Source organism: Mus pahari, chromosome 14 (assembly GCF_900095145.1).
Source record: "Mus pahari chromosome 14, PAHARI_EIJ_v1.1, whole genome shotgun sequence".
In the NCBI taxonomy this organism is placed as follows: Eukaryota; Metazoa; Chordata; class Mammalia; order Rodentia; family Muridae; genus Mus; species Mus pahari.
In genome coordinates, this window is record NC_034603.1 from 22218671 (window position 1) to 22228304 (window position 9634).

General features: G+C 42.0%; 1 pseudogene; it reads left to right on the plus strand.

Annotated features, from left to right (window-relative positions):
* Positions 1-1487: 1487 nt before the first annotated feature.
* LOC110331246 lies at positions 1488-8121 on the plus strand (annotated as a pseudogene).
* The last annotated feature ends 1513 nt before the right edge of the window (positions 8122-9634 follow it).

The following is a 9634-nucleotide window of genomic DNA, read 5'->3' on the forward strand; positions in this document are numbered from 1 at the left end:
ACTGTGCCTTCTCTGTTTAAATTGTTCTCTGAGCAACAAAATGTTTCCTCCTCACTTCTTTTGGATAAGGGATGGTTCTGGCCCTCAGTTTCTGGATAGATGAGGCTGCTGGGATCTTAGTTCTGGTCCTGAGTAGTGGATACTATAATGCAAGCTTCTCAGGGTTATTCTAGCCTCCATCATGGTGCATGAGGAGCTAGGGAGGAAGTGCATGAGCTGCTAGGAGAAGACTGACTTCCAGGCAGCTAGAAGTAGGGTCTCAAAGCCCACCCACCATAACACACTTCCTCCAACAAGGCCACACCTACTCCAACAAGGCCATGCCTTCTAATAGTGCTCCCTGGGCCAAGCACATTCAAACCACCACAAAGGTCTATCACTGAACCTCATTCTATATCTAAATATCTATAGAGAGGTAGAGCCTCTATCGTGTAGTAAGCTGGCTAGTCTAGCAGGCAAGCTTGCTCTGCGGCTCTCCAGTCTCTGCCTTCTGCCTGCTGGGATTGCAGGTCGCTATTATGCCTGCCAAGCTTTTCCACAGATTCTAAGAATGGAGCCTCTGGTTCTCAGGCTCACAAGGCAAATGCTTTATCCACTGACCCATCTCCCCAGCTCCTGAATTTTAACAGATTTTTAGTACTGCCTCAACAGTGCTTACACATCTACCCAGTGTCCCGGACAGATAGATCCCTTTATCTGTCTTAGTAACATGCCTTTGCTAGGTGCATCCTGCACTGACATAGTGAGGCTCCAGTGTCCACAGCCATAGCCTCTAAAGTACACAGAACACATTTTCATTTGGGGTATTGTTCCATTTTGTCATTGCTGTGGGATTACAGCCTTATTCTTAATAAACAAGTCCTCTTATCACTGAGCTCACAATTTTCTTACCCTTGGTTGATGTGATAATTGTGTCGCTGTTTACACAGCAATAGAATGAATTAAAAATATCTTTTTTATTTAGGGTATATAAGGTACTTGCAGCCAGCATGCAGTGATGTGGGATTTTTTTGTTGTTGTTGTTGGTTGTGGTGGGCATTTGTTTGTTTGTTTGTTTGAACAAAGGACTTGCCACTTTGGGAAATGTGGTGCCAAACTCTAAGGCAACCGATTAAGATAGCAAAGAAGTAAAGTATAACTTCTAAGAAAGGGGAGAGATGGAAGGCTAAAATGATTGGAGAATAACACAAAATGAAAGAAGAAAGTGTCAGACCAAAACAGAAACAAAGAATGGGGCCTACATAGGCCCACAACAGGTTAATTAACATTAATGCAATTAACAAGTTGAAAACTTAAGCCTACTTGATATTTCTTTATGAGCATGATGACCGGAGAGGCTCCAGCTCCTTCCCCCAAACAATACAGGCTGTTGCCATGACGATGGGACCCTATCATAGATGCTATCACACTCCTTAGTTGCAGGACAGAGAAGAATCAAGCTAGAACAGGGCCAGCAGCTTCCTCCCTGCTGGTTAGTTTTCATAGCTATGGCGGCTGCAGAGAGAGAAAGGACATCAGTGTCCTTACTCTACTACAACCCTAAGACCTACAATATTAACCTGCCAGACAAGATGTGTCCACGGATGCAATATGGCACGACGTTGTGAGAGTAAGCAACAACTCTGGAAGTCTCTCCACAAGAGGATAATTCATGCCTGGTATTTTAAGCTCAGTCAAAAAGCTATGGCTGGAAGGTCATAGGCCCTATCAGAAAGCTTGCTGCTGTCATTTAGCGAAATTGGCATGGCAGAAACCATACATAAATACTACCCTCAACCTTAAGCAGAGAAGCTTCTCATTTGCAATGAGCATCAATCAATCAGTGTGAACTCATGGCTGCTCAAGTACTGAGACTAAGTGACCACTGAGTGCTCTGCCACAAACAGGACATTTATACCATGCCCTTCAAGGTCAGAGCACATCCTAGAGAGGGGGTGGAAAGAATGTGAGGGCTGGAAGATAGGAAGAGAGGCTGAAAATGCTATTTCTTCAGAACTCTTAACATAGACCAAGGGCCAGCCGAGACATCCAACCTCATGAAACGAACAACTACCAAGACCCCTTTCTGTTGAGAGACAGCCATTGTTGGATTAGCTAGACCACAGCCTCTAATAAATCTCCCTTTGATATATATTCATTCTGTCAGTTTGTTTCTCTAAAGAACCCTAACTATATAGAATATAAAATAGCCAAAGAGCAAATTTAATAAAGTAAGACATCAAAACTTTAAAAGAAAATGTATGCCCACAGAAAAACTTGCAAATGAATGCTTTTTCCATAGTTTCTGAACTCTTGTGTGCATCCAAGATGTCCTTCAATGGGCGAGCAGACCAGGGTATGAGGTATTCATGCACTGGGACTATTCAGTTATTAAGCACACACACAAAAAAAAAAAAAAAAAAAAGGCAGGCAGCTTAAGTGACTGTTCAGTGAGGGCTCTCACTGAGAGGCTACACAGCGCCTCTACTATACATAAGACATTTTGGCAAAGGTTAGATTCTTGAGACAGTGAAGTCAGTAGTGACTATGTATTGGTGGATCCCGCACAGGTGTGTTTTAGGCAAATGGAGACATTGTTGTTGGTACTACAGGATGTGTCAGTGTCCTCAGAATATCCATGCCAAGCATGAAGTGTGAAGTGAACCGTGAACTTACTGTGTTAAACCACATGTCATTGATAAAACACATACACCATAGTGAGTAGGAGTCTAACAGCCAGGGAGGTTGTATACGGGCAGGGGTGGGGAACGACACGGGAACTCTGTCCTTTCTGCTCTGTTTTTTGTTTGGCTTTGTTTTTTCGTGCAAATTTCTCTAATCCATCAAGTCTCTTTTAAACTAATTTTAAAGATTATTTATCTAGGCAAGGAATTCTGGATTAATTGGTTTTGTTTGCTTAAAAGTCTCTCTGAGGTCTTAAAACATTTATTCCAGGAACCCAACATCTGAGGAGACTGAAGCCCCTTCATTCTCAAAACCCCAGGCTAGCATCTTGACATGACCTCTGCATTGTGTGTTACTGCTGTGAGAAGATACCTGAGAAGCTTCAGGCTTATTTTGGCTCAGGGTTTGAGGTGAGGAAGGCATGGCGGCAGAGTGTGAGGCAGCCAGTCACACCGTGCTCACCTCACTGTCTGCACTCTGTGCACTCAGAAATGCTGCCACCCAGACTTAGCCTAATGTAGGAAGCTCCTCAGATATGTGTTCCCAAGGTGATTTTAGATCTGTCAAGTTGACAACCAGTATTAGCCAGAATTAACCAGTATTGGCCATGTGTGTGCATATCCTTCTATAGGTTTGATTTAAAAAAAAAAAACTTTAAGATTGATTTAATTTATTGTGTGTGTTTCCCTGCATGTATGTATGTATACCACATGCATGCTTGGTGCTTGCAGAGAGAAGAAGTGGTGTTGGATCCCCTGTAACTCATTATGGTCACCACATGAGCTCTGGGAAGCAAGCCTGGCCTCTCTGCAAGAGCAACAATGCTCTCAATGACAGAACCGTCTCTCCAGATCGTCCCCTGTACTTTAAATCATCTCCAGACTTCATGTAAATGCTGTATAAATAGCTGCACTCTATTGCTTAATGGAAACAGCCTGTGGGACTTCAGTACAGACACGTTTGTCACAGGCTGGACTCCAAGTGCACAAGTGGATGAGCCCAAGGCCAACAGTGCTGAGCAGAGTTTGGAAGCAAGATGGGGGGGAAACCTGTGAGGCCGCAGGTATGCCTGCACATCCCTTCATTTGCATGGACACAGCACAGGCCTGGCCAGATGCAAATTCAAGTTTTGCCTTTCTAATATTTTCTGTAATAAAAATGTTGTTAAAACGGTTCTAGCAGCTGGAAGCCCAGATCAAGGCACTGAGGGTTGGTCTCCAAATCTCAGACACCTTGAACGTACTGTCTACACACGCAGAAGGAATGGGAGGGCCGAAAGAACCTAGCTAGTCCCTCGAATCTTTCACGAGGTCTGTCAGCCTATTGACAGGGACTCCATCCTGGTGACTAACCTCCTAAAGTCCCCTCGAACTCTCAGTATCATCACAACGGGTCTCAGGCCATACCGCTGTCAGGGCTGCCGCGAGCCTATCCAAGGCACTTTCTGGTTCTCTCTACTTTATTTCCTCACTTCTGTATGTCCATTGGATCTCTCCTAAGGTTTCCAAATTCTCTCAAACTCACTGTGTGTATATGCCTATCACCCCTTTAAAAACAATCAAGAATTAACCTTATTAACCATAGATATAGTAAATTCCTAGTTGGATAGCAGAGTCATTCCTGAATCAATTGCTCTGTCTCTTAGCATGTCTGTTTCTTTAATTTTGATTACACGCCAATATTATATGTAAAATTATGTAAGCATTGTGCCTAGCTCTCCATCTAAGTTATTGGTGTGGGCAGTTTGGTCACTGCTCCTGCTGTACAGCTTTACACTTCATGCACGAGTGTCAGAGGCATGTTTCCCGACACCCCATCCCCTCCTCCAGGAGCCATCTGTTGCTTCCTACTCACAATTGCTTGCCCAGTGGTGGGGACAAGCGGGAGTGCTCTGCGGTCCTTTCCCAAACTTTGTACTGGAAACTGTGCCAAACAATGAGAAGAACAGTAAATTACCTGGCCCCAAGTCCCCAGAACTGTTCTCTCTTTGGGAGAAGGATATCACATTCTCTTGCCTACAGGTGGAGAAGGTATGGAGGAGGGTTATGTCTGCCATGGAGGGAAGAAGGCATCACTGAGAAGTCTACAGTGATACAGGCCAGTCTGTATTAGCATCTAAAGAAGCATTTGGGAGCCTCCTCTGATACTCTATGACACCAAGGAGCTGCCTGCTCTCACAGCAGCTCTTCTGTGCCTTTGGCATGGGTTTAGGTGGGCTATACAGTCTTCTTACCTGTGTCTGCGATAACCAACATTTCTTCCATATGTCCTGCCATGGGTGACCCAATGCTTGTGTTTCTTACCATTCTGAGTATTGTAATTTTTGTCTTTTAGGGTTTTGTTTTGTTTTTCTTGAGACATGGTTTCTCTGTGTAGCCCTGACTGTCCTGGAACTCACTCTGAAGGCCAGGCTGCACTTGAACTCACAGAGATTCTCTTGCCTCTGCCTCCAGAGTGCTGGGATTAAAGGTGTATGCTACCACATCCAGCTATCTTTTTGATTTTTTAAAGCATTTTGATTACAGAGGGATCTGGGCATTCTGAGTGTCTTAGAAAAGATTGTGATTTTATAACATATCCAGATGTTGTTATTGTTGTTGCTGAGGGTGTAGGAAATACTTCGTAACTTTCTACATCCAGCAATTTTTCTGTGAACTAATTTTTTTCTATAATCCATTTCAGATGTACATAGCGGTATTGGCTTTTATTTGAAACTTTTATATCCTTTGTGTATGTGTGTGTGTGTGTGTGTGTTTTATGTATTTGTTTATATGTATATGGGGAGGTGTAGGGGTAGTGTACATGCATACGTATGTGTATGCTTGAGGGATCCAAGATCAACATCACATATCTTACACAATGATTTCTACCTTATTTTTTGAGACATGGCCTCTCAATAAACCTGGAGCTCGCTGGCTGATGGTAAAACATGCGTCCCCAGCATGGAGGTTGCAGATGTGTGCTGCTGCACCTAGCTTTTCATGGTAATAGTCCTCACTCAGGCCCTCAGGCTTGTGTGGAGGCACTGTAGCAACTGAGCTGTCTCCTCAGCACTCAGTCTGAGATTTATTTGGCTCAAAGTTCCTTAGATGGTGATTTGTTTTTGTTTTTGTTTTACTTTAGGGGAGTTTTGTTTAACCTCCTCTTCCTTATTTTTGTTACAATATGGTAAAAATTCTGGACAACAATATATTCTGCTTTGGGAAATATGTTGAGGTTGTTCTTATGAGTCTTTTAGCAAACTGTAAATTGATGTTTATAAAATACAGTGTTTATTATTTCTAGTAAGCTTGGCTTATTTATTAATAATAGTCAAATTTCTAAATATTTCTCTGTTCTATTAAAGTTAGAATTAAGCTTAAATGCATATTATGATTACAGTTTTCTCAATTTTGCAATCAATTCTCTTTTTATTATTACCTTGGTTATTTTAAAGCTATGGTTCAGCCTATAAATGCTTATGAATATTTATCTTTATTCTGGTTTAAAACAATTTTCATTTTCTTTAGCTATTTTTGTCTCTTAATCTTTCTGATTTCTCCTTATCTCATGTTTTCACTCATTTTTTTGTAATCTAGCTTCTGATATCCATGTCGACTTTCAAACTACCTACAAATTCAACACTAAGACAGAAAGACTGCCCATGTCTGTAGATTATGAAAAATCAGTTTTGTAAAAATGACCATGGCTGCCAAAGCCATCCACAGATTCAGTGTAGTCAACATTATCAAAATACCAGTGACACCCTTCCTAGAAATAGCAAAATTAGTCTTACATTGATCTAGAAACTGCAAAGACCTTGAATACCTAAGGCAATAGTGCACAAACCCATGTATACAAACCAGCACAGTGTGGGCACAAAGAATAGACACATACCCTTGGCTTACAGGCTATTCCATTAGGCTCCTCCCAGGGACCTAGCAATTGCTTATGGTGTCACCTGCTTCTGTACTGGCTTGTGTTCTTATGCTAATTATGTTACCCAAAAGCCCAAGGAAGCCAGTCTCCAGCTGGTCAATAAAGTTACCAGTGGCCAATGGCTGGGCAGAGAGACAAAGGTGGGACTTTTAGGATTCCCAGAAAGGGACTGAGGAAGGAGGAAGAGGGCATTCGGCCAGGATGAGGGCATAGGAGATGGACCATGCAGGAAAGGTACAGGAGGGTGAGACAGCCAACATGTAGGTACAGGGGGAAAGTGACCCCAGGAGGGCTGCCTAGCAGGGTCCAGGAGAGCAAAGATAAAATATAGACTTAGTAAGTATTAACTCAGGAATATCAGAGGGGAGTGTGTGTTAGCCACATGAAGTTAGGGAGTGGCTCAGCCTTTGAGCTGTTTAAAGCATATTAAAAATAAGGCTGCTTGTGTGTGTGTCGTATTTTCCGGAATTCAAAACATTTGGGTGTGTGTAAAGGAAGCACCCCACCCAGGAAGTATAGGGTGGATTAACAACTACTGCAACAGATGGCACCCAATATGGGGTTTGTAATCACTTTTAGAAATGAATTGGAGATTCCCAAATGGAATATGTATGCCTTCTCTGTAAGATTAGGAGGTAGGGAGAACTGGTTTCTTAGCAGAGCTGCGGTATTTTGCCTGAGCCACATTGTTCCTCCCCAAGCACAGGTTTGGAATTAGAACAAAGGGCATGCTAAACTGGCACACATAATTCTGGGGCTCATGGCATGAGTCAGGACAGCAATGTTCTAAAGCTGACCTGGATAGCTGGGTGGTGGGGATTTATCCTGGGGTCCTTCTCAAAGTCTTCTGGCTGCCTCTGAGAGTTTGAACTCTGAAGTGCTGGAAGCCCCTGCTGTGCAAAGAGACAGGCTGCTAGGAAAGCAGAGAGAGGCAGAAAGTAGAGGCTGCTGGCCTCCAACAAGCAGATAATCAAAGGATAGAGATGAATGAAATTTGATTTAATCATTTTTTAAAGATAGAAGGTAGTATAATGGTAATTGTTTAAGTGTTTTTAAATATACATGGAGTAAAGAAATCCAGACCTTTGGTTACAAATGTAGGAAACAAAGGCATGGAGATAGAATAGTGTTTCAAGACATAGGCAGAAGTGATTACTTTAGGGCACTAGTAATTCAGAGAATAAAAGCAAGAATTGAAAAATGAGATGGTAAACTTGATTGCTGCTTCTTCTGAGCTTGCTCCCGTGCTTTTGGCATCCATGTCACCTCACCAGTGTTTCTCAAGCTGAATTTGACAAAGCTGCTGAGGAGGTGAAGCGCCTCAAGACTCAGCCAACTGATGAAGAGATGCTGTTCATCTACAGTCACTTCAAACAAGCTACTGTGGGTGATGTAAATACAGATTGGCTGGGTCTATTGGACCTCAAGGGCAATGCCAAGTGGGTTGCATGGAATAAGCTGAGAGGGACTTCCAAGGGAAGTGTCATGAAGACCTATGTGGAAAAGATAGAAGAGCTAAAGAAGAAATACAGAATATAAATGACCAGATTTGGAGGCCAGCCACACGTGTGTGAGGACATAATGCCTTGGTTTTTTTTTCTAATGTAGATGATATGGCTCTGACACATTAGGGCCAGAGTTAATCTCTGCTCCTCCTCCCTGTGTAGGTTTTACCTGAAATCAATTAAAAGTACATTTGTTACAAAAATAAAAAATAGATAGATAGATAGATAGATAAATGGGAAAAGAAAAAAAGAAAAGGAAAGGAAGGGAAAAGAAACATGAGATGGAACCAGATTAAAAGTCTTCCACACAGTAAGACAATCCATAGAGTGAAGAAACAGCCTAGAGCAATGGTTTTCAACCTGTGGGTCATGACCCCTTTGGCAAACCTCTGTCTCCAAAAAATATTTACATTACAGTTTATAATGGTAGCAAATTTACAGAGATGAAGTAGCAATAAAAAATAGTTTTATGGTGGGGTCACCACAACATGAAGAACTGTATTAAAGGCTCACAGAGTTAGGAAGGTTGAGAACCACTGGTCTAGAGACTAGGAGAAAACTGTTGCCAGATACTTATCCAGTAGGTCATTAATAATCAAAATATATTTTAAAAAATTCAAGGGGAAAAAAACAAACATCCAAAGGACAAATAGGAAGTGTGAATGGCAGGTAACACAGAAAGAGGTGTTAGGTACCCTTAGCCATTAGGGGAATGAAGGTTAACACTACCTAGAATTTCCTTTCAATGAGTATGAATGGCTATCACGATGAAAACAATGAATGGCACTGAGTATGTGCGAAAGGGGAGAACTCTCACACGGTTGGGGGCAATGTATATTAGTGTGGCCACCATGGAAGTCCATATAGAGTCTCCTCAAAAAACTAGAAACATCATGTGATTCAGTCGTGCCATTTCTTGGTACATACCCAATAAAATCCAGGTCAGCTGACACCAGACATCTCTGTGCACCTCTGTTTATGGTGACCCTGTGGAACCAGCATAGGTGCCCAGCAATAAAAGAATGTGTGAAGAAAAGACATGGCCTATATACACACAGGTATATAGTTCAGCCATAAAGGAAAATGAGATAATGTCATTTGCAGAAAAATGGGTGGAGGTGGAGATTGTGTTAAGCAAAATAAGCCAGGTTCTGCACAACAAATATGACATGCTTTCTCTCATAAGCCCAATCTAGTCAAGTAATTTTTAAAGGCATGAAATAGAGGAGACTCTTTGAAAGAAGGGACCCAGCAAGAGTTGAAGAGAGAGAGGGGTGGGAGAATGACTATCACCCAAGTTCATTATAGGTGATATATGCTAATATATCAAAATATATGCAATAGGTATTTTTAAAATAAGACTCAGGTCCAAGTTTACTGCCATCTTTTGTCTAGATTAGTGGTTCTCAACCTTCCTAATGCTGTGACCCTTTAATACAGTTCCTCATGGTCTGACCCCACCACCACCACCACAACATTATTTTTGTTCCTTTAATATATATATAGTTCCTCATGTTGTGGTGACCCTCCAACCACATCATTTTTGT